A 24,437-nucleotide genomic window follows, 5' to 3' on the forward strand; every position below is an offset into this window, starting at 1 on the left:
TTTTTTAATATAAATTTATTTTGTCCGAAATGCCAGAATCTCTGGTGACATCTCACAAAATTTCAAGAACCACCAAACAGTAAATGAGAGCAGGTACAGGGATTCTTCACATAGACTTAAACACAGGGCGTGACCCGCGGATCAGAATCAGTTAGATGTCGCCTTTCTCACAGTCGGGGCTGAAAGTGAAAGCCGACAGCTCGCTGATCCGGGTCCGCGCTTTGTGTTCACGCCCTTTATGCGCTGATTCTAAAGCTGTTAGTTTGATCTCTCTCCAAACAATATTGACCGAACCAGCAGCAAAAGAAGATCCAAACGCTTCACATAAACATCGTCATGAATTCACTCTTTTACTGTTTTGCTTCCATTGCGATGCGCAGCTCTCTCTCTCTCCCTCTCTCCCTCTCCCTCTCTCTCTCTCTCTCTCTCTCGAACAGTTTTGCTTTCTTCATTATTCGCTTGCTTGTTACGCACAAGTCTACTGTTGTTTACAGGCTGTCAGCCGCTGTTTTTTCCCCTTTTACATTCTTCCGAAAAGAAAACCTCATTTCTGCTGTTCAATACTGAACAAATTTAAACTTTTTAAAATTATTCAAAATGCAAAATGCTTAGCCGTGTCTCTAATAAAACCGCTGTAACGTCAGAGGTAATGTTCATTAATTAATGGTTTTCTTTCGTTTTTGATGTACTGCAGAATATTTTTTATAAAATCCCAGGCCAGGAAAATCACCTTCATGTTTTTCTGTGTTTTATCTTCAGCTACTTTGACACAAAGGCATATGCTGTGATGCTCACAGCTTGGATAAAGTCTTGCGTGTGTCAGCTTCCTTTTTATAGATACAAAAATATGTAAATGTACTGATCTGAATTATATTTCTGACTGTCAAAATTTCCCAGATTTAAATTGAATCGAATCTAATCGAATTAAATCGAATCGTGGATCGAATCGATTCGGGACCTTGTGAATCGGAATTGAATCGATTCTAGAAATCAGTGACGATACCCAGCCCTAGACAGATCCAGAGAGTAGAGAAAAATTCATTAAGAACAGAATGCTCGGTCCAATTACATCAAAGCAGCCCTTAACAATGCGTGATGGGAGAATATCAAACACAGCATTGGTGTTTTTCAGTTGATTAACCAGCTGCTTCAGAGTCGGAAGTAACACGGGCTCAAATTGATGAAAAGTTGACTTACACTCAGAAGAAAAGACGGGATAAGAGGCAGACGAAGAGGAACGCTTAAGGGATGAAACCTTATCTAAAAAAAGAATTTGAAAGCGCTCACAAAGAGCTTGTGAATACAGTAAAGGCATATTAGGACAGGGATTAACAACAGAATTAAAATTTTTAAATAGCATATGGAGGTTGTGACCATTAGCCAGAATGACTTTGGAAAGAAAAGATGCCTTAGCCATTCTAGCAGCAGTTTGAAACTGTGAGCGGCTAGTCCGTAACTTGTCATAAGAAACCTGAAGCTTATCTTTTTACCACTTCCTCTCATCACGGCGACAAACACGTCGTAATGCACGCATAGTATCATTTAGCCAGCAAAGAGAGTAGGTTCTAGAGCACTTCATTTTGATGGGAGCAACAGAATCAAGAATAGAAGAACAAAAAGATAACAGGATATTAGCACAACCATCAATCGAGCAGAAAGAACAGTCGTCAGGTACAGCCAAATCAGGGGTAGATGAAAATAATGATAACAAAATATCAGCATAACCATCAGATCAGCGAACTGGGCAGCAGTCAGGAATCATAAACGCCAAATCTAAAAAAAACAGAAAACTTTGACACAGCTTCAGAGCTGAGTACGCGTAGTGGACAAGAAAGAGCTTCAGACTGCGGTTCAGCAGCAGATAAGCCAATATCAAAGGAAATAGGAAAATGATCTGAAATCCCAGCGTCATTTATATCCTTAAATACAGATATCCAGGCCATACGTAAAGACCAAGTCCAAAATATGGCCTTTAATGTGGGTTGGTTCATTTACCCACTGAAGGAGGTTAAAAGAGTCCATTAAAGCAAGAAAGTCTTTAGCAAGAATAAGAACAGAATCATATTTAAAAAGAACAGAACCCAAGAAGTCGGCAAAGTCCGAGATAAAACACTTGTTATATTTGGGCCAACACACACAAAGTGGTCGTGGAAGCAGTCATCTCCAATAACTGAACTTCAAAACTAGCAAAGTTAGGCGAGGAAAGTTGCCGAACATTATATACGTTTTTAAAAACCGAGGCTAAACCACCTCCCCTACCAGAAAGCCTCGGTGAACTAAAAAAGGCACAGTCCAAAGGAAGAAGTTCAGAGAAAGGAATGAGCTCACCAGGGCGAATCCAGGTTTCTGTAAGGAATAAAACATCAAGGCCGCTAGTAGAGACGAAGTCATTTAAAACAAAGGTCTTATTTACCAGCGACCTGACATTAAGCAGTGCCATCCGTGGCCAGTACAATGTGCTAGGATTTAAAGGTCCACATCTCACTATGTTGATGTGGGACTGTGAAAGCAGTATGCCAACATAGGAGAGTTGTCTCGCGTGTGTTAAGAAAGGCAAATGTGCTTGTAGCAGTATAGAAGTTACTGCATGTGGTACTCTAACAGTCAGAGTGTGTCCAAAAACTATGTCAGCAGATTTTTGCACTGCCTCTGCAGCTGCTGCACATGCTTGTACACAGGTGGGCATTCCTGAGGCCACTGTATCGAGTTTGCTTGAATAGAAAGCTAGTGGCCTGTGTTTTTCTCCAAATGATTGCGTCAATACTGCTTTCATGTGTTCCGTCTACATTTAAGTAGAATGGTTTGTCATAATCTGGCAATGCAAGCACAACGTTAGTTTGGAGCATGAGTTTTAGTTTAGTAAATGCTCCTTCGGCTTCTGGTGTCCACTGTATTTTATCTTTTAAAGCAAGATCTTTTCCATAGATTAGGTTTTGCAGTGGTTGTACCTGTGCCGCATATTCTGGAATCCACGCCCTGCAGAAGTTACATAACCCGAGAAAACTCATCATCTGTTGCTTAGTTTGTGGCTGTGGTGCATTTTGTATATCCTCTTTTTTTTTGTTTAGTAGTTTTTTCCCTGCACCTGAGAGGGTGTGGCCTAAGTATGTTACTTCAGGTCTCCATAATTGGAGTTTATTCAGAGACATTTTGTGGCCTTTTTCTGCTAAGTGATGTAACACCGCCATAGTATTTTGTTTACACCCTTCCTCTGTGTGGCCAGTCACGAAAATGTCATCTACGTAAAGTAGAAACTGCCCTCCTGCTGGCAGGAGGCAGGACATCATTGATTTCTTTAAAGCTTCAGCATAGAGAGTGGGGCTGTTTTGAAACCCCTGAGGTAACCTAGTATAGGTGTATCTCTGTCCCTCAAATGTGAAGCCAAACAGATGGTGTGAGTCAGGATGTAAAGGCACTGAGAAAAAGGCGTTTGATAAATCTATCACTGAGAACCATTGTTCTTTTGGTGTGACTTGATTCAGTATAGTGTGAAAATTTGCTACTACTGGTGGTATCATTTCAGTAATTTAATTTATTGCTCGCAGATCATGTACCAAACGATACTTTCCAGTATTAGCTTTCTTTACTGAGAAGATTGGAGTATTGCAGGTAGCAGAATTAGTTTTTATTAGAATTCCTGCTTTTTCCATATCCTTCATCACTGGCTTAATCCCTTCTGTTACTTCCTTAGATAAGGGGTATTGTGGTTTAATGGGCCTGTGGGATGAAACAGTCTGTACTGTTACTGAGTCTGCGTTTTTTATTAATCCCACAGTTGGTCCATCCGACCACAATGTTGATGGTAGGTTTTTAAGTGCTGGTTCCTCTTCCAGCGAGAAAATTTCTCATTCTTATGTGCTGTGGTGCAGATGATCGTTGGGTGTAGTTCTTATCACCCAGCCAAGTGTGTATCTCATGCACCCTGTTCTTTTACCCTGTGCCCAACCCTCTTCTTCTGTAGGTGTATATTTAGCATTTTCTACCTTTTGCAGGATGTTACCTAATTGATACCATTGAGTACCTGCTTTTTTTGCAACTGACACATGGGGTTTTGTGATCCTGTTTAGTAATTTCAGAGTGGTTTACTGATACGGCCTTCGACTTAACCCTACAGGTGACGCGGTATCAGTTTTATGAGATGAAACTCCTTTGTCACCAGTACGTGAGCCTCAGCAAAGAAAAAAAAGAAAATAAAAAATGAAAGTAGTTCAGCAGCGTATTGTGCTGTAAAATCAACTTACTTCCAGACACATACACACATAGACATTTGCGCGCTAATTTGTCACAAAGTATTTTACGGCTACCTCTAAAACCAGTCTAAACTTAGTTCTTTTTGCCAAACTTAAACCTATTTTATCACGTTTCTTTAAACCTTTGCGGCCGTTTTATACTGTATATCAAAATAGTGTTTCTCACCCTCAGACATCTCACTGGTGGTTTGGATTGTCAGACTGAATCCCACCGTGGACCAGACTAAGGACACCGGCCCGAATCCGAATTTAACGGTCCAGGTCTTTCGGCCTCGTCTAAGAGCGCTGTGCACAGACTTCGGTGCTGGCTTCCCACGGCGTCAGAAATCAGTGCTGGATCCTAGAACAGAGTCACAGATAACAGTTCTGATGTTTCTGCCCCGGCTACGAAGGACCAAAATAAATGTCAAGAGATTTATTCTAAAAGACACTTCTTCAGCTGAGAGTCAGAGAGTGGAGACACACACGCTGAATTTTTACTTGCAATGGTGATCACAGAACGCTCACACCAGAGTGGGAGCCCTGTGATGTGCGCTCTGTTCTTGCACTTGTCTTTATTTATACACGAGAAAAGTAATACAATAATGAATACATCTGTTCATAGACAGAGGAATGTTAGTGCGTATGTATGTGCATGTGTGTGTTGTGGGATAGAAGAAGGGAGTGAAGATAAGAGTGGTTCAGGTTTATGTGTGTGTGTTGTGGGATTCAGAAGGACGCGGCCCCGCTTCTTGTTAGGGAGTGCAGATAAAAGTGTCCAGCTCTCCTCTTCCTGGCAGGAGTGAAACAGTAATAGCTTGTTCAGCTATTATCGCTGTGAGAAAGATTTATAAAACAGAAACAAGTCTTGTAGTGGACAACAGTCTAAGTCAGCGGTCCCCAACCCCTGGGCCTCGGACCGGTACCAGTCCGTGAGTAGTTTGGTACCGGGCCGCGAGAGTTGAGAATCAGGTGTGAAATGTATGGTTTTCAGGGCTTTTATCGGTTTTAAGCGTTATTTTGTTATCGTTTTTATCGTTAACTCTGTTTTCCTGGGTCTTTTCACGTGTGTTATGAAGAAATTTTCTTTTTTCCGGTACCGGTACTAGTTTTATTTTGTTGTATTTATCCGCGACACCTTAAAGGCCGGTCCGTGAAAATATTGTCGGGCATAAACCGGTCCGTGGTGCAAAAAAGGTTGAAGTCCGCTGGTCTAAGTCATCAAAAGGTCATATGCAAACTTATATCATTAAAAGCTTATACTGACTACTAACAATTTTCCATTGACAAATAACTTTTAATAAACAATATTCAGGAACAAAAAAAAGATTTATTCACATAGTAGTTAATGCAGACAGATGCTGATTTCTGAACACATTTGAGTCCATGTCCGGTTTTAGAACAATCAGCTTGTAACGGAAATAACGGGGCCAAACTATAATTTCACTTTCACTCTGTGTTCAGTAGAGTCATTGTAGGTGTGGTTTGGCTCATGCTGCCTGTTGAAGAAGCTGCAGCACAGTCTTTGCCTTTCACTTCTTACTCCACTTCAGTTGGCTATAAAACACTGTTTAGACTGAACATCGACAGAAGCAATTACAACCCAAGCATGGCTGGCAAGTTCGGTAAGTCATCATGTTAGTCATGTTTTCTAGTGTTACAGCAGTGATCATGGCTGATTTAAAATCATGTTTGGTTGGCAAGCAGGTCGATAGATTATAAAAACAAAAACAAGATCATTGAGGTCAGTATTAGAAAAAGACCTGTGATGGTTTAAATAAATGTTTTAAGTCTGAAAGAGAGTAGGTAGAAGCTTAATGTTTATCAAGACCTACCCCATTATACAAAAATGAACAAAAAATAAAAACTACATTTTGCACTGCCTACATTTTCATTAGCTAATAATAATAACAAGCAATAATAATGGGCAATAGGAAAACAAAGACAAAGACTCACTGTTCTCCTTTGGTCATTACTATTGTCCATAGTGCTCCTTTCTAACCATGTCAACCTGCTCCTTATTTAACCAAGTCTCTGAGACAGCAGTTTGTGAATTTTGCTCTGAGATATGGAAGAGAGGTCATAACTTTTGAATGTCCATTAAGATTTCTGCTATTAAATATGTTATCCACTGTAACATTCTAGTTACATGGTTCATAAGTGTGATATTTACAAGCCATTCGTGATTATATCGACCAGAAAAGAAAAAAGAAATCCAGAATAATTGCATTTCCTGATAGCAGAGTGTCAGGATCATTACTGAGGATGACTCTGATTTCACAGGATCAACAGCAGAATAGAGACTTGTGACCCATCTCTGTAGATGTTGAATTAACTTTTGACCATCTACCAGAACATTTGTAACCTAAAATACCGACCCCAAACCCGGTGCATGATCAGGTATATGTATAATAAATACAATATATTTCATGCTTGTGGGGATAGGTTAATTGGATAATCCAAATTGCCACTAGGTGTGAATGTGCGAATGAATGTGAGTGTGAATGGTTGTCTGTCCCTATGTGTTAGCCTTGCCACAGACTGGCGATCTGTCCAGGGTGTACCCCGCCTCTCGCCCTATGACAGCTGGGATATGCTCCAGCGCCCCCCGCGACCCTGAAAAGGATAAGCGGAAGCGAATGGATGGATGGATGTATTTCATGCCATGTATTCTTTCTGATCTTTCTACACAGATTTCTACACAAATGATGAGATGAGGATTGTGATGGTGGGGAAGACTGGAACTGGAAAGAGTGCTACTGGAAACACTATTCTGGGCCGTGAGTGCTTTGAATCCAAGTTCCGTCCCATATCTGTGACTGTAGAATCTTTCAAAGGAAAAGCTACAGTGGATCGACATCGCGTTGCTGTCATTGACACCCCGGGTTGATAAGGAGAGAACAACTAAAGATGTATGCCAGTGCATCTCCTATGCTTCTCCAGGACCCCATATCTTCTTGGTGGTCGTCAGACTGGGCAGATACACTGAAGAGGAAAAACAGACGGTGCAAAAGATTCAAAAAATCTTTGGCCACGCAGCAGACAAATACAGCATGGTTCTCTTTACCCATGGAGACCAACTTGAAGGCACCACTATTGAAGAGTTCTTGCAAGGAAGCTCAGACCTGCAGGAACTCGTGGCCAGATGTAACGGTCAGTACCACGTCTTCAACAATAAAATGAAGGAGCGCTCTCAGGTTACTGAGCTGATCCAGAAGATCAGAGAGATAGTCCAGAAGAACGGAGGAAGCCACTACACCAACGAGATGTTCCAAGAGGCTGAGAGGGCGATTGAAGAGGAGAAACAACGCATATTGAGAGAGAAAGAAGAAGAAATACAGAAAGAAAAGGAGAAAATGGAGAGAGAAATACGGGAAAGATATGAGAAAGAGATGCAGAGATACAACAAACAACTCCAGGCTGAGAGAGAGAGGGAGAGGAAGGAGAGAGAGGAGGAGAGGAAGAGGGAGAGAGAGGAGAGAGAATGGGACATGAAGAAGTTAAAGGAGAAGTGTGAGAGAGAAGTGGAGGAAGAAAGACGCAAGATTCAGTCGAGATATGAAAATGAAGCCAGAGATGAAGCTGAGAAGTTTAATCCATTACCTTTGCTGGTTGCAGGAATTAAAACACTTGGGACGGTGTTAAAATTTTGGCTTCGAATTTAAATTTTCACTCATGCATTGAATGACAGTCAGGATCTTTTTATATAGAAATGCATGACTGCCGCTCTGTATCATTGTTTTAAACTTTTTCTTAGCGTTCCCTGCCTGTCTAGAGTTCCTAGCATGATGTCACAGATAGCAACAAGTTCAAAAAATGTAATATTTTGGGAATTATATGTAAGGTTCCCGTAAAATTTTTTCAATCTTCTTTCTGAAGTTTTGAAGCTTTTTCGTCTTTTTTTTTTGCTACCTGTTTTCAAACAGCAGATCCAGTGGACATATTGAATTTCCTTTTTATGTTATCTTAGTGATTTATTAGTTGGAGTTCATACTGTGGGCTTTTGGGAAATTCACAGTGTTCAGTCATTATTTTAGTTAGAGATATCTATATGTATGTATCTTTGTAACTTCTCTTGTTGCCAATGATGTTGTTTTTTTGTTTGTGAGATTTACTTTTCTTCACTTTCTTGGTGAACGAATCCATCTTTGCTCCAACTTTTACCTTCCTCTTGACTCAGTTGTTTGCGTTGCCTTTTTCCTTCACATGTGTGACTCGCAACCTGACAATAAACTTAGATTTGTGAACTTTGTGCCATGACCTCTAGAACTGTAAGCATTTGTCTGTCATGTGAAGGCTGTGTGCAGGCAGGAGTGGTGATATGGAGGACCCTAAGCGCAGTCGGGCATATGGACAGGTGTAGATCACGACAGGACACAGAACTTAAATACGCAGAGGGAGCAATCACAGAATGGAAAACAGGAGGGAAACACAGCTGGGGCAAATCAGGCCTAACATCTCAAGTAACATCTCCCTGTTTACTGTTAAATACAGTTGGTAAACTCTCCAAAGCCCAGGTCATGTGATCACAGCCTGTCCCACACCCCCAAATCTACTGGTTATTACTTTGGAGCAAGTTCTATCCTTCCTTCACCTCTATACCAGATCTTACAAGTCCACTATTTACTTAATGCTACCCCTACCCCTAAACAGACTACACAAACACATCCTGTGTGTTTTGTGATATTTCCTGATCTGTCAGAAATATTTTTCTATTTTTTTCAAGCAGACTTTAAACTCAGATTATATGTTTACAGATAATCACAATAACATAAGGGTAAGCAGACTTTAAAAAGTCTAGAGGTGTGCGAGCTGATTGACCTGAGGCGCCAACCAGAGGGCGGTGGGCCAAACAGGTGGTGCAGTGGGTCATCTGTGATGGCCCTGGTTTTCCTGAGACAGGAGAATCTGGCCTGTATAACCTCCAGGGGTGGCAGAGGGCAGCCAATGATGTTTTGGGGGTGGGAGTCTTGATTACCCTCTGTGCAGCCTTCCTTTTCTTAGCAGTGGCCCCTGCACACCAAACACCTAGACAGTGGGAGAGCATGCTCTCCACTGAGGACCGGTACAAGGCAAGCAGCAGTTTCCATGCAAATGTCTTCTCCTTGTCCACAAAACACATTGAGCAAACTCCCATGCACCATTAAGTATCCTCAGGAGGGTAAAGAGCTCGTCCAGTGTTCCGCAACCGGGACAAAAACTGAAAACCACCAGGTAGTGATTGGCTTACAGCAGGGGTGCCCAATCCCGGTCCTCGAGAGCTACCGTCCTGCAGCTTTTAGATGCATCCTTGTTCCCACACACCCAAATCAAATGAATGGCTTGTTATCAGGCCTTTGCCAAACATGATGGCATGCTGAAGAGGTAATCAAACCATTTGATTCAGCTGTGTTGGAGTAGGGATGCATCTAAAAGCTGCAGGATAGTAGCTCTCGAGGACTGGGATTGGGCAGCCCTGGCTTACAGCAACACCAGACTGAGACAGAGTCCAGCTCTCTCCAGGAGACTGGTTCCAGAGCCAGATCTAGCTGGTACATTTCAACTTCACGTAATATATTCCATATCCTAATCGCTAGTCTTGGTAGCCAGGGGTCTGTCCAGCAGGGTCTCCGCCCCTGGCCGCCGCCCAGCACACAATGCACCTGACCCCTATAACACCTCCTGCAGGTGTTGGACCTACAGGAGGGTGGGCCCATGTCCCTTTTCCAGGCTGTCCCAGCCAGCCCACATAGATTAAGGTCTGCCCACCAAACGCTCACTCCTGGGCACCCTCCACGGGCCTGGCTCAAGGGCAGATCCTGGTAACCCTATGCTGGGCAACTGTACCCTGGATATTCTGCTCATTGGGGTTTTTGAATCACTCTGTCTGGTCCCTCATCCAGGGCCCATTCGCCATGCAAAACCCTACCAGGGTACAAAAAGTCCTAGACAACATAGCCTCTGGGATCACTGGGACATGCAAATCCAGGAATATAAAATAAATTAAGAATATAGAATGGTGGTTGAGGATACAATTCCAAAGATGTATAAATCTACTTACCAAGGCATTATCATTCACAAAATTCTTCTTGCTGTACATTCTTAATTCATTTCGTATTTGTGCTGCAGTCAGGTTGTTGTGTATCAGCACTTTAAAGCCTAAGCTTGTGAACACTGTGTTCAGAGCATCTGTGCCACATAGAAAAGAAACAAATGAAGGTATAGCAGTAGATTACAAAACCAAAGAATATCTGATCTGTATGTGCAGTAATTGGTGCAGGTCTCAGTGCTTCTAGTTAAAACAGTCATACATAAATCGGGTCATGATATGGTTTGAAGGTCAGAACTCTACCTGCATCCTTCTGAGTTCCCCTTCGAGCACGTAGATATGTTTCAGTAGTGAAGGTCTCATTATTGATGATCACACATAAACCATGAGACGTATGAGTCAAAGTGTAGTATTCTGACTACAGGACACAAACAAAGCAAATGTGAATTATTATGTTTTTACATTAATATAAATGTTAGTGTTCCGACAAAAGAATGAATGAAAGCATAAAAGTCTGAATGAACTACCTGATCAGGAAGAGAGTTGGGCTGTGATCGTGCATCAGTGTAAATAATCTCTCTTCTGCCTTAGAGACAAAAGAACAACATATTTACATGTCCAGTATTATTATGACAAAATAATAAAAACCAGAGTGACTGTAGGAATTCCTAAAAAATAATTACAATTTTTTCTGAACAGAGATACTTACAACTGCTCTGAGTTTCAGTTACAGACAGAGGAAGATGGGATTCATTTATGTTAAAAAACCTCTGTGAGAATAAACATCACAGTGATCAGCAAACTGACACACAGAATTAAATGTTCAGAAACACACAGACAGATACAGTTGTCAATACTGACATGAGGAGTATGGGCAGAAATCTGTGCCATCAGAAACTGAATTTGAATAAGTTAAATTTGAATTTGAATTGCTCAGACTGAATCTGAATTGTAACTTGAATAAATGCTTTTGAAAACCGAATTTGAATTAGTCTAATTTGAAATTGAATTTATGGTTTGAAAATGATCATCACTAAATTGAAATTGAATTTTATATTTTGAAAATGAATTGATTTGCTTTGAAACTGCATTTTATCCTTTAAAAATTCAGCTCTCGAATAATTTCAGTTTCACTTCTCACCATTCAGTTTCAGTTCTACAATTCAATTTCAGTTCCAAAATTCAGTTTTTCGGAACTTACATCCGGTTCCGGTTCAAGCGCAGATTAATAGAACTACGTTTTACTAGCGGACCGAAAGTGTTACCGACGGGAATCTACAGCGTCTTGAGCTGAATTAGACTTCAGAAGTCATTCGTCATGTCGAATGACCAGCGGATGAACTCTCAGGTTGGTAATAAATGTATTACATGTATAAGAACAAGCGTCATGTTAACTAATGACAGCCGTACAGTAACTTTTATGCTTATTGTAGCTGCTAGCTAAAAACGCTAATTTAGCGTAGTTTGCCCTGAATTCAGCTTTGACAACAAATATGATCGACCGTTTCTAGTAGAATTCCAAAGTTGTCATCTTGGACCCTCTCAGAGTACCCCCTCTGTATGCTTGCAGAGACCCCTACAGTAGGGAAACATGCTAAACGGTGTCCAAACCTTTGTATTTTAGCTTTATTTATGTCTTACACAGAATCCCAACTCTTTAGCTAACTTAATAACTTTAGCTAAAGTGAATAGTTAGTCAAATTCATTAGTGCAGCATTACTGGATCACCTCTGTTTGAAGTGATATAATGTGATATACAACTATCACTGAAACAGCAAACTTTGTAAATAAGCAAACAACACTTCTCATTCTCTAAACGTTTGGCCACAGCTGTAGATTACACTATCAGTGCTTGTTCACTCTTGACAATAATAACATTTCTAAATTGACTTTGTGCATTTACAGGTAAACAATATCTAATATTTTATCTAAATGACTGCTTTGTCTTTGAAAAGGGTGAAGAGCCTGAGGCCGGTGACAGTCCAGTTCTACTCTAAGTACATCCTTACAGTGGCTCACAGGACAAGGCCACATTCCTGTCCTGCCAGAAGAGAAGAGAAGCTTCAGAGTCTTCATGCAGTTCAACCACACCTGTCATATTCCATATGACAGGGGTCTCAAACTCCAGTCCTCAAGGGCCAGTGTCATGCAACTTTTCCATGCCCTCGAGGACTGGAGTTTGAGACCCCTGCCGTATGGTGTTCATGCTGTTTTCTACCCCACAGTTACAGCATGTCTGACTGCCTGTTCAGCATATGCAAAAATATATGAGTTTAAGCATGTGATGACTAAGGCCTTCCATTATGGTGTTTGTCATCACATGTCACAGACATCTGGATGATCATTTGGAATAAACTAAAAACTAAAAACTTGTTACTTCATCTTATCTTTATTATTGTTCTTATTTTACATTGTTAGGCATTAGGTTTATTTGTAGTAGTCCTTTCCAACTTCTTTCCCTCTTCCATGTTACTGTGGCAGCTTGTCAGCATCTATTTGGGGTTGGGAGTGGAACAGAAAGTAAGGAAATCCAAAGTGCCATTAAAACCAGGAGAGGTTCTTATATTTCAGAAGAAGCGATTAATTCGAAAGAAATGACCTCAATGCCATATTTTATTTAGGAACCCTAGAGAGCACTTTGCAAAATAACACATTCTTATAATTTCACCCTCAGATGAGCCAAGCTACAACTGTCAGGGAAGGTGATGTAGGTACAGAGCATATGAGAGTGGTTAAGTTTGTCTCTTGTCTAGATGAAGGCACAAGAGGGATGGATGGCAAGGCGTAGAGATTCAGTATCTTCAGTCTTCAGTGGACACTCCATTTCTGGCACAAAACACCTGTAAAAGATGGTCGATTTAGGAGGTGACCCGACAACTTCAGCCTGTCAAACATAGTAATGGAGCAGTATGTTTAAAAAAAAAAATCTAATTAAGTAGAATTATTATGGTAGTTAAACACAGTGATAGTTGTATATCATATTATATCACTTCAAACAGAGATGATCCAGTAATGCTGCACTAATGAATTAGACTAACTATTCACTTTAGCTAAAGTTATTAAGTTAGCTAAAGAGTTGGGATGCTGTGTAAGACATAAATAAAGCTAAAATACAAAGGTTTGGACACCGTTTTGCATGTTTCCCTACTGTAGGGGTCTCTGCAAGCATACAGAGGGGGTACTCTGAGAGGGTCCAAGATGACAACTTTGGAATTCTACTAGAAACAGTCGATCATATTTGTTGTCAAAGCTGAATTCAGGGCAAACTACGCTAAATTAGCGTTTTTAGCTAACAGCTACAATAAGCATAAAAGTTACTGTACGGCTATCATTAGTTAACATGACGCTTGTTCTTATACATGTAATACATTTATTATTAACCTGAGAGTTTATCCGCTGGTCATTCGACATGACGAATGACTTCTGAAGTCTTAATTCAGCTCAAGACGCTGTAGATTCCCGTCGGTAACACTTTCGGTCCGCTAGTAAAACGTAGTTCTATTAATCTGCGCTTGAACCGGAACCGGATGTAAGTTCCGAAAAACTGAATTTTGGAACTGAAATTGAATTGTAGAACTGAAACTGAATGGTGAGAAGTGAAACTGAAATTATTCGAGAGCTGAATTTTTAAAGGATAAAATGCAGTTTCAAAGCAAATCAATTCATTTTCAAAATATAAAATTCAATTTCAATTTAGTGATGATCATTTTCAAACCATAAATTCAATTTCAAATTAGACTAATTCAAATTCAGTTTTCAAAAGCATTTATTCAAGTTACAATTCAGTTTCAATCTGAGCAATTCAAATTCAAATTTAACTTATTCAAATTCAGTTTCTGATGGCACAGATTTCTGCCCATAGAGGAGGTAACATCTGCTGCTGCTGGGGGACTCCTGTAACGAGTACAATCATTTGATGATGTTCACAGAAACACACTGTTTACATCTAAATGTTTTTCTGTGGTAAAGTGAAAAATGTCTCTCTTACCTTGAATGTAGTTCTCTACAATCATTGCCAGCTCTTGATCAAACTCTTGGAGTATTTCATGCAACACACTGACATTTGTGTCTGATATTAAATCTTTCTTTTCCATCTGAGCAAACACATCCAGCGCTGTCTGGAATTAACAGCAAAGATGGTTTTAGTTCACAGAGGCTCTGCAGCTACACTATAAATCTATCAACTGCTTCACAGCAAAATGCTACTCAAATGCCAGTTTAAAGACACAAATCTTCAGCTCTGTGATGAACAAGTCAGCTGGGTGCACAGATCATAGACTGAAATTCTCTGTGACCTTCAGTTTTTAGTTTAGATTTAGGGATGGATGCACTTAGAATAATTGCAAGTTTAAAGCACTTCTTAAATGCTTTCACATTTCAGATCCAAAAGTTAGCTTTATATATGTTTTGTTTATTTTTTACATCCAGTCTATGATCAAGAGAAACATAGAAATGAACCACTGTTCATTATGTTAACACGTCTTTGAAAAATGTGGAGTGGCTTTGTCTTCATTGGCATTTCTGTTTGGTGCCAGCTATACAAAAAAGAGGCTGGTAAGATGGAAGCTGTTAAATTTTGTGGTGGGTCAAGCAAAACTTTCTATATATAAAAGAAGAAAACATAAGATTAATAATATTGCAGGGAAAAAGGTTGATACAACTTTCATTTAGCTGGTTAAATATAGATGTCTACAAGCTCTACAAGGGCCTGATATCCACACGAGGACATTATACTGCCACTGTTCTTTTAAATTTAAAATGTCCCAATATGTGGATCTCACTTTTCTCACAAACAAAAATCAGGAAAAAAAAATAAAAATAAAAATCTGGAAATTCTTTGTTTTTACATTCATCTGCTCACAATCAGCCCAAATAGCAAAGAGAAAGTAAAAATTCATGCCATGAAAGAGTTCGGGTCTTAGGAGGTTAAAGCTGAATTTCCATTGTATCCATTGACAAATAATTTAACTGATTTTTCTTCTCAGTGGTGCTTTAAGAAAAGAGTGTGTTTTGTTATATATGGTCAATTATATTTCAGCCCTGTGACAATTTATTTTCTTCTTGTGATGTACTGATGTTCATTTATTGAGAAATAAATGTTTTGTTAAAAAGAAAATCACCATAGGATTTAAAATCTGAAGCCCAGATACAGTTGTTTCTTAATGACTACATCCTGTAGATGTAGATATGGTGAGTTGATTTTAAAATAGCTGGAGATGTGTGCAAATGCTATCTCACTTTGCATTGATCCAGTGTGCTTTTGAGCAGCTTTGATCTCAGTAGAAACTTCATGATTGCGATATTGTCGTTATTCATAGCATCACATATTTTGTACAGCATCACCCTAACAGTGGGGAAAAAAAGAAGAAAAAATAAAAATGTGGAGAGAAAGCCATACAGACAAAAAGATTTTGTAATTCAAACTGATAGCATTTAAGTACTAATTATTACTATATGCATGCTGTCATAGTAAAGTCAATGTGGGACTGCGTTCACCTGTACTGTGACAGAACAGGACTCCCATCTGTGTCCTTTGATCGTTTGCTATCTATGCCCAGGGACCTGACGAGGTCTACTCAATCAATAGTTGAGAGAAGCTGAGAAAGGAAACAATTGTTCTGCAGGAGACCTTTTTCCTTTAAGCTTGAGAACAGGTCTTTGATATTAGTGATCTGTGGGGGGGGGGGGGGGGGGGGTCATTAGAAAGTCTATCAGTGAATATGAACATATCTAAGCTATCTATCATACTGTCAGTCCTACAAGTGACGCATCCATAAACATGTCAGTAAAACAAGTGGAAGGATAACAGTATAGAACATGTAGCACTGACCCCTTTCAGATGACTTCTGCTAACAACATCACGACACAGGAAGCAAAGTGCTGCCACCTCAGTAGAGTCCAGCTCGTCTTCTAGAGTTGAGGACAAGCTTTGTATCACAGACCTGCTCCCACCAGCACAGGCCTGGATGGACTGATAGATACAAACACTGAGTACCATAGGCTATATGAATGTAGCAACAGTCTTTGAGATGACCCCATGTCATACATCTTGCAATATTATGTGAAGGAAATTGATTAAACAGCACATTATCTCTCTGACACAAATGTTGTAACTTATTTGAGCTGCTCTGTATTTCCAGAAGTAGGACCTCACCTCCATTTGACTGGAGCCGTCTTGTGACAGAACATAGAGAGAAACAGAGTTACACATGCAACCAGAATATGATCACAACTTTTCTGTGTGTGTGTAATTACCATGTAGAAACAGGATGTCATTTTTTAAGTCCTTCAGTTGAGGGAAAGTACTTTTAATGTTTTCATCAGTTTGCAGGAAGTTCAGAAAAGCTCCGCAGGTATCGTCTCCTTTACTCATGATCTTATCCACGAGCTCAACGATGTGTCCCTCCACATCTTTTCCGCCGATACTTTTAAGAATGTTGTACTCCCGTTCAGTGATCAGCTCCTTCTCATAAACTTTGTTGAGGATCAGCCTGTAGTCTCCAGACAGAATCGTTTGGATGGCTGTTTTATTTCTCCTCACAATGTCTTTGGCAGACATGCTGAGTCTGCATTACAGACATTTACACAGTTTAAATATCACAACTGTAACTAACAGCAGCAAGATGCAGGTTTTATTATCTTACAAAGTCTTCATTTTAAATGTAATAGTTATTGCATGTTACCTCTTTTGGTGTCCTTGAGAGTGTGCACACAGATGATTCAGCGGCCCTGCTTCATTGCATTATGTTCTGCAAAAGAATATGCAACTCCTCAAAGCAAATACTTTCATTCTTCTGTAAGCTACTGTACTTGCTGCAGTAATTAATAATGGCTGGAAACAAAGCGATCATTTAGCAAGAAATGTGAATGTGCCTGAATAATAATTTCATGTGTGCCCTGTGGAAGACTACTTAGCCTAAAATGTGTATTACAACAACTTGTTGGGAAAAATTTGTTTAGACATAAATGTTGATGCCATAATACTGCAAACTCAGACATAGTTGTAATTTCTATTCAAAATGTAGCTGTATGAAATGTATGACAGTCCGTTAACCAAATAATTCAGATCTTCTCTGTCTAAAATGTTAAGTGACAGACAAAATAATAATACTACTGATAATAAATATATTTTGCTTATATAACTGTTTTGTGCACCATCAGTACCTATCAAAGAGGAAGCAGGCTGGACCTGTAGTGTATAACTACTCTGTCCTACAATCAAGTTTATGAGGATTCTTTTGTTTGTTTTTGTTGTTTTTTTCTTTTTCAAAGATAATATTTGAGAGAATAACTAATAACCTCTCAGAAGTCACCCTGGTTTTCTCCGTCCTACCCAAATGTAAAAGGGGATATATTTCCTCAGGCTGCATGTCCCCATCTGCCACATTTGTCCCCATCCTAAAAAGCACCACCACGAAGTAGATCATTAGCAGGCACCTGCATGAGTCAAGCTGTAACTATCACCAGTTAATACAGGCTTGTTTCCTAAATGACCTTAACAGGCTGGAACGAAAGGCACTTATTCAAGTGGATGAGCAGAAGGTGACTCTGTGTGACAGCAGAAAAGTGTGATCAGAGGATTTCATTGAAGATATTTGTTTATTTTTGTTTTTGAACAAAACATTGTTTTGCCATTTTGGCTGGTAATTGCAAATGTAACTCAGTCCTCACAGACAGAAAGTTAAAATGTCGAACACTACAGTAGGAATAAACATGTTTACAGCCTTGGTATTTATAACCAGTTTCATTTCCCATAACTAGTCCAGTTGTAAATGGGTCAGAGCAGGGGTCTCAAACTTAAATGAGCTGACCACACAACTTGTTTTAACATTGCACTCAACAACAAACAAATCCTCTCTAACACAAAAAAGTAACTTAAAGGGCCAAACTCCATCATATTTTTTTCACGTCAATATACGGGTGGTTAGTTTGAGACCCCTGGGTTAGAGGAAAATATCATCAACTAAATAACTCAAGTCACTTTTGGCACAACACGTATAAATGAAATTACACGTAATCACAGGGTACTTGGGATCTAACAGTGTAATTATTTTTTACACTGAATCGATATCGTGTTACTCAATCTAGAATCGATTTTATTTGCAAAATCAATAATCAAAACCTACCCCCACTTAGTCCCTCCATAACACGTACCCTAGAAAGTACTTGTTTCATTGTTTCATTTGAAAACTGTTCTCTCCTTCTTCTCAGCTGGGCCTTTAGCTAGCAACACTGAAAAGAAACTGCACACAAACAGTTCGTGTGTTTGCTGATGTTTGTTGAGCTGATAGAAATGTTGCATTTGAAATTACCTGACACTCCAAAAAAAACCTCACTCCCTTTATGCTCGCTGGTCGTCGGTAGGGCTAGCTAGATGCTGAAGTACCGCAAACATAACTTATGGACACCCGAAGTCGTTCCAGCCACAAGTAAATGTTGCCTCCTGTAATGCTACAGTGGGGCAAAAAAGTATTTAGTCAGCCACCGATTGTGCAAGTTCCCCCACCTAAAATGATGACAGAGGTCAGTAATTTGCACCAGAGGTACACTTCAACTGTGAGAGACAGAATGTGAAAAAAAAATCCATGAATCCACATGGTAGGATTTGTAAAGAATTTATTCGTAAATCAGGGTGGAAAATAAGTATTTGGTCAATAACAAAAATACAACTCAATACTTTGTAACATAACCTTTGTTGGCAATAACAGAGGTCAAACGTTTACTATAGGTCTTTACCAGGTTTGCACACACAGTAGCTGGTGTTATGGTTCAAAATATTGGGGATGGAGACAAGAGAAAAACCACAATAACAACACTGGTCCGGTCGGGTCGAGTCAAACGATGATTTTAATGATCACACACGTGGGAGATGGACACTGTATGCAGACAGCCTCAGATCTCAAAATGGTGGAGGATTGCTCAAACTCTTATAGCCTCTGGTTCTCCCACCTTATCATAAAAGCCTAAACATTCACATGCTTTTCTCTCACACGGCGCCTAAGCTACGACCTTGGCTCCCCGTTTATCTGCTCCTGCTGAGTTGGGGCAGAAAACTCCAGTATATTCTGTTCTCTTCTAATCAGACAAATAAGGCGATGACTTTCTGCAAACAGTATTTCTTATAACATCATAAAACAATATCATTCATCCACAATAAATCAGCAGGCTAATGTAATGCAAATCAGTTTAACGAATGCAATAGTTATCAGCTTCTTCTAATTCAGGAGAATGATGCAAACTAAAACTACATAATAATTCACAATCTTTAGTTAGGGGTATAACATGGCATAAAATAATATTATAATCTAACACTGGTATTTTGGCCCATTCCTCCATGCAGATCTTCTCGAGAGCAGTGATGTTTTGGGGCTGTCGCCGAGCAACACGGACTTTCAACTCCCGCCACAGATTTTCTATGGGGTTGAGATCTGGAGACTGGCTAGGCCACTCCAGGACTTCCAAATGCTTCTTACGGAGCCACTCCTTTGTTGCCCGGGCGGTGTGTTTTGGATCATTGTCATGTTGGAAGACCCAGCCTCGTTTCATCTTCAAAGTTCTCACTGATGGAAGGAGGTTTTGGCTCAAAATCTCACGATACATGGCCCCATTCATTCTGTCCTTAACACGGATCAGTCGTCCTGTCCCCTTGGCAGAAAAACAGCCCCATAGCATGATGTTTCCACCCCCATGCTTCACAGTAGGTATGGTGTTCTTGGGATGCAACTCAGTATTCTTCGTCCTCCAAACACGACGAGTTGAGTTTATACCAAAAAGTTCTACTTTGGTTTCATCTGACCACATGACATTCTCCCAATCCTCTGCTGTATCATCCATGTGCTCTCTGGCAAACTTCAGACGGGCCTGGACATGCACTGGCTTCAGCAGTGGAACACGTCTGGCACTGCGGGATTTGATTCCCTGCCGTTGTAGTGTGTTACTGATGGTGACCTTTGTTACTTTGGTCCCAGCTCTCTGCAGGTCATTCACCAGGTCCCCCCGTGTGGTTCTGGGATCTTTGCTCACCGTTCTCATGATCATTTTGACCCCACGGGATGAGATCTTGCGTGGAGCCCCAGATCGAGGGAGATTATCAGTGGTCTTGTATGTCTTCCATTTTCTGATGATTGCTCCCACAGTGGATTTTTTCACACCAAGCTGCTTGCCTATTGTAGATTCACTCTTCCCAGTCTGGTGCAGGTCTACAATACTTTTCCTGGTGTCCTTCGAAAGCTCTTTGGTCTTGGCCATGGGCTGTGACAGGTGTCTTTTATACAGATGATGAGTTCAAACAGGTGCCATTCATACAGGTAACGAGTGGGGGACAGAAAAGCTTCTTACAGAAGACGTTACAGGTCTGTGAGAGCCAGAGATTTTCCTTGTTTGAGGTGACCAAATACTTATTTTCCACCCTGATTTACGAATAAATTCTTTACAAATCCTACCATGTGGATTCATGGATTTTTTTTTCACATTCTGTCTCTCACAGTTGAAGTGTACCTCTGGTGCAAATTACTGACCTCTGTCATCATTTTAAGTGGGGGAACTTGCACAATCGGTGGCTGACTAAATACTTTTTTGCCCCACTGTATATATCAAACTGCACCAGTAGAGGGTTTTGTCGTTAAAAAGTAGAAGTATGATCCTGTCCATAAAGTTTATGACATTAAAAGTCACTTGTTCCTTGCTGATGATAAATAAATAAAAAGGCCCACTTAAACCCCTAACTATGGCACATGTGTTTGCCTCTTTCATCTCTTTTTATACCACATCTGGTGATTAATGCACGAGCAGGACTGCCTTTCATGTGTTTCTCGCAACGACGAAGTAATGACTCCATTCAAACACGTCAAACCGAAAGTAACGAGCCTGTTTTGAAAATGAAAAAAACCTACTCAAGTGAAGTAGATGTAAATTTAAAACTCTACTTAGCACAGTAACAAAATATTTATCTTTACTGCCCACCTCTGCTGTTGTCCACGTTCAGGTTAATGCATGCACTGTTGATACTTCCGCTGAAGTGTAATCACAAGTGAAACTCGCATTTCTTCTAGAGCCAAACCACACCTACATATCCGGTTGTTCAGTGATGACGCGATGAATCCTACTTCCGGGTCTAAAGTAGTCTGCGTTTAATATGGCTTTTGTGTTGTTAACATGTTTAATGTTATGTATTTTCTTCTATTTGATCTCAAAAAGCTCCTAAAACAGTCAGTGATCACTGTTGACCTCCCTCGGCTTTTATTACTGCTAATCATTTATTTAAGCTCAGTTTTTAAAACCTTAGGATGTAACTACAGCCCAGCCCATGCAGCAGTATATGAATGACTAACCTCGTATTGTGGATGGATTATCTCAGTTGTTCTCCTGACTGAAGTTTGGTCCTTTTACAGCATCCTGCCATGCGATTACATTTGTTCCTGACCACCGAGAACACTCACGTTAACTTTTATCGAGTGGAAAAAAAGTTAGCTTGTTTATATTATGCTAACATAGCTGTGTCGCTAGCGGTCACGTAGCACATCATTATATACCAGCTAGCCCAACTTCAGTAACCCTACAAACGTCACTGCTGTTTAGTTTTCTGTCTTCATTTATGCTGGAAGTGATAGCAGAGCTGTACGTTTTAATTTGTTTCCAAAACCCCGCAGTCAGGACATGCTATATTGTATTTAGATAGAAGCTAGCGAGCTAACTCCCTGCTAACTTCTAGGGTTGCCAACAGTCCCTTAAAAAACGGAATCGTCCCGTATTTAGAAACAAAAGTACACGTCCCGTATTGAGCTAATAAGGGACGCGCTTTGTCCCGTAATACAGTGACAATCAAAAGTAGTCTATAAATGTTTATGGAATTAACACTTTGTTTGAAAACATAATTCCCAGCCCCTCTCCTGCTTTGTGACCAATGAGCTCACAGCACTCTTATGACAATTCGAGTATGACAATTCAGATTACCGCTCATCTCATTGGTCGAGGAAAGGTCGCTTACGGAGAAAATACCGGAAGACAACAGATGACCACAACAACAAGCATGGCCAACAGGGAAACAAACGCCGACACTGCGGTGCAAGTCTCGGACGACAGTACACCTAAAGCTGGGCAGACACTGTGCGATTTTTTTCAGTCACGTTGTTCAGCTCCTGCTCAAACTGCACGATTGACTCGCAGGGGTTAGAAGTTGGTAGGTCACGATGCAGGGTCTCACACTATACAGCCCGATGCTCTGATGCGACCTGAGTGCTCACACTGTGCCTCCATAAAATGAAGGTTATAACAGAAAATCTGTCTCTCTCTCTCTCTCTCTCTCTCCGTCTTTCACTCACACAGACACACCACCACCATCAACTTTGCTAAATTGCTAATGAAAAACATTGATCAGGCAGCTGTGATTGACCAGCAATGTAAATCCAACTATTTTCACGGTTGTTGTGGTCGTGATAATTTTGTGATGCCACATCGAAAAGGCTCGGATGAGCTTTCCAAAGTTCTACAAGTTGTGCCTCCATCGCTTGTGTCCAGATCACACGCTGCACAGCCGTGCTGCTCCGTCTTTTTCACCGACGTTTACGTGTTTGCGTGTGAGCAGTGTGAGCGGCTGCGGTGACACCCTCACGAGCAATTGATGATCGGGAGCTGGTCGTGAGGTGTTAATCGCTTCTCGTTACCCCACGTATACTACACGATGCACGATGAAGGCCAAAATCGGGCCGATCACCAAATCGGTAGCACGACTCAAAAATCGTCTCAAAATGGGCCAAAAATCGCACAGTGTAAGCCCAGCATTAGAGCAGCAATGTTTGTTCCCCTTAAAGAAAGAAAAAAAAAGGCTGCAAAAGTACAGGGAGGAATGGGAACTGTGTGCCGGCGCACTTTTTCCATAGGCATGCTTCTAGTGGTGGGCACATGAAGAACATGAGGGGCGTGAAAGCTCGGGGAACCCTTAATCAATTTTTTGTCCACCAGGCCACGGCAAAAGCAGATATGGTATGTAAACATTGGTTTGTTTTTTTTAAACCCTCTGGTTAAGGTTAATATGGGCATGTGCGGTGAATATCAGCGCTATGTGGCCAGAAGTGTGATAATATAATTTATTTTGTGTAATAAACAACTGCAAGGATAGATGATTACAACAAATAGATGACTAATACATAAAAGTAATACATAGATGAATAATGATGATGAGTTAAGATGCGTAATCATGGGAACAAGCGGGTTTACAAACAGGAGCAGCTGATTAGCATTAGAAAAGCTGAAATAATACCTCAACTGAAGCCAATTGTACTAAATGCACTATATGTGCACTGTTACAAGAATATTTTTCGTGCTATTGTTTTCTATTAATTTATATAATTTTAAGTTAAGCAGGACAGAGTTCTTTTAAAGAAAGATTTACTTATATTCTCAAAAGTTAAGCATGACAGGCTTCTGTTTAAGAGAGAGTCCTGTTTTACTGTGTTAATGTTGTCATTTTGAGCTAAAAATAAATGGCTAAATGATCATTTGTTTCCCATATGGTCATATCACAAAGAACATGCATCTGCTTAAATCAAATTCAAGTCAAATAATTTCACACACAAAAAAAGAGCTACAAAATTCACCACACTGGGAAGGGTGAACTGGGTTGCCCGGCCCTGGCCACGAGGTGTCCCTTATTTTTTTTTCAGGGAGTTGGCAACCCTACTAACTTTCTAACTCCATAAATGGTTCAAAAAAAATAATAATTCTCACTAAAGTTCAACATACAGCACTCTGTAGTTAGTCAGATAGTCAAAATTATCTAAACAATTAAATATTTAATTTTCTTGTTTTATTTTCGCTAAAAAACAGGGTGTATTTTTTGTAAACAAGGTCTGGTGGCCCTAAAATGTAAAATGTTGGGTAAATTATGTGTTAATGTGTTGGTCTTAAGTAAAACTAAGGTGTAACACTGAATTGATTGACAATTTATACTTTTTACTTTAAAAAACAGTCAAATGAAGTGGGGACATTTTTGACCCCTGAGGACCACAAGTGTGATTATGTGCTGCCATTTAAAAAATTTAAATGGTTAAAAAAAAAAATTCTCACTAAAGTTCAACATACAGCACTCTGTGGCTATTCAGATAGTCAAAATTATCTAAACAATTAAATATTTAATTTTCTTGTTTTATTTTCGCTAAAAAACAGGGTGTATTTTTTGTAAA

The 24,437-nt window shown here is 40.1% G+C and overlaps 1 protein-coding gene and 1 pseudogene across 2 annotated transcripts in view; both read left to right on the forward strand.

Moving 5' to 3' along the window:
• Positions 1-24,437, forward strand: part of LOC146648583 (caspase-8-like) — a 114,998-nt gene that overhangs the window by 38,829 nt on the left and 51,732 nt on the right. The gene's annotated exons all lie outside the window — the stretch shown is intronic.
• LOC146648586 (GTPase IMAP family member 9-like) lies at positions 5,801-8,064 on the forward strand (annotated as a pseudogene). The gene is made up of 2 exons (XR_014908468.1): positions 5,801-5,854; positions 6,923-8,064. The product of XR_014908468.1 is annotated as a GTPase IMAP family member 9-like (transcript).

The sequence above is a fragment of the Rhamphochromis longiceps genome, linkage group LG18, assembly GCF_057381845.1.
Source record: "Rhamphochromis longiceps isolate RC_006_pf linkage group LG18, R_longiceps_female_GT1.1, whole genome shotgun sequence".
Classification (NCBI taxonomy): domain Eukaryota; kingdom Metazoa; phylum Chordata; class Actinopteri; order Cichliformes; family Cichlidae; genus Rhamphochromis; species Rhamphochromis longiceps.